The sequence below is a fragment of the Impatiens glandulifera genome, chromosome 3, assembly GCF_907164915.1.
Source record: "Impatiens glandulifera chromosome 3, dImpGla2.1, whole genome shotgun sequence".
NCBI lineage: Eukaryota > Viridiplantae > Streptophyta > Magnoliopsida > Ericales > Balsaminaceae > Impatiens > Impatiens glandulifera.
The window spans coordinates 52938805-52941004 of record NC_061864.1 but is presented as its reverse complement, the minus strand read 5'-3'; positions in this window follow the sequence as shown (position 1 = coordinate 52941004).

Genomic DNA, 2200 nt, shown 5'->3' with positions numbered 1-2200 from the left:
AGCACGTTGGTCATCGAAAATTTGAGTAGAAAGTAAACACATAATTTTTTTTAAGTACTTTTTAAACCCCGGGTATATTGTCTATTTCTAAATTAATTGTACTAAAGTGTATTTATCTTTAAATTATATATATAATTTTTATTTTTAATTTAAAAATCGAGCATGTCACTCCCATTCCCTTCAACTTAAAATATGTTTAGATGAGAATTGAAACCACATAAAATATTTTAGGTGAGAATGGAACTAGTTCTCAAAATAATTATAAGGTTGTTAAAATTATGTAATAAAAACATTTTACTTAAGGATAATTCTCTACTTAATATAATATCACCCAAAATATGTTATTATTGATAACAAATATATTATTATTATTTTATTATTAGGGTCGGCTTTAGGGTGAGCCCAGCAAGTTCCCGGGTAAGGCAGTACACTCCTTAGTGCAACCAATTTAATAAAATAAAGAAAATATTTATAGTATTTTGTAAACATAAGAAAATTAGTTTATTTGTTTAGGAGCAAAATATAAGATTATTATTTGGTCATGAGTTATAATCTCACAAAAAAAACTTTTTTTTATCATTATTTTAACTATCAAAATTTACGTTTTTTTTAGGCTAGAGTAGTTCAGGGCCAGATTATTATTCACCAAATTTATTTTAAAACCTTGTTCAAGTTTGAGTTATTCAAATAATCAAATATAAAAAATGTTTTTTCACTCTCTTTATCATTCAATATATCACTCAATTCATTAACTAAAATACTAAAATACTCTATATTTAAAATTATATTTTTTTTATCATTATATATTAATACATTTTAAGTATTTTTACCTACAAATATTCTTACTTTTCTAAATTACTATCAATAATTATTTTTCAAATAATTCAGACTTTTTCAAAAATTTATAAAATAAATCTATATATATATATTAAATTATATTTAAAAAATAATTGAGAGGGAGAATTTGGGTATGTAACTAGAGAGAATGATGTGACGTAATTAACCCAAAAAAATAAAATAATTTATCTCTCTTCAATATCTTTTTCCTTACACTTTTTTTTGAAATGATGTCACATTACTCACTCTCTTATTCCTATCCTCAAATTCCCTTCATATATCACTCTTTTTAATATTTTATCACTAATATAATTAAAATTATTTTAAAAATTATTAAGTAATTTTTGTTAGTTTGATATAAAATATGTGATTGACTTGAACGATGAATTATTTTAATTGAAAAATATATTAAAAAAAGTGATATTTTAATAAAATTTAAATAAATATATATATTTAATTTTTTTATGAAATAATTTTCTTTTTAATAAATAAGTTCTAACTTTTTTTTTATACGACAAACAATTTCAATATTACCTTTAATAATATATTATTTAATGGCTGAAATAACAAATTGAGGATTTTTATTGGAGGCTAATTGCAATTTGCGACCTCTTATTTTGAACCTCACAATTTAAGGTTTCTTATTGGAGGTCAATTGAAATTGGGACCTCTTCTTTCGAACTTTATAATTTAGGATTCCTTATTGGGACAAATTGTAATTTGGGACCTCTTCTTTCGAATCTCGCAATTTGGGACTCTATATTGTCAGGTTTGTACAAAATGAGGTTTTCTTTTAACAATAATGGACGTTCGTCAAAAATATATATTATGTGGTCTTTATATTTAAAAAATAGGTCACTTTATAATTAATTTTTAAATTATAAAGGCCATCTAATACATTTTTTTTAGATGAACTCTATTTTGCATAAACCTGACAATGAGGAGCCCTAAATTGTAATGTTTGAAAGAAGAGGTCCCAAATTGCAATAGACCCCCAATAAGTTGCCTCAAATTGTGAGGTTCGAAAGAAAGGTCCCAAATTACATTTGACTTCAATAAGGAGCCTTAAATTGTGAAGTTTAAAAGAAGTTGTCCCAAGTTGCAATTGGCCCCAATAAGGAGCCCTAATTTATTATTTTGGCCATTATTTAATTAACTATTTATTTTATTTTTTATTAATTATTTATTAACGTAAAAAATCGGCTATTTCTGAAAAATGGTTTTTGAACTCGATAGTCATGTCCCATAACTCACATTCCTTTTGCGTTTCGAGTGAGTCGAAAACCCAAAATATTATGCGTGACTAGAGTAAATTTAAAATTATCGATTTAAACTAGCTTTGACATTTGTTAAGTCGCCACCT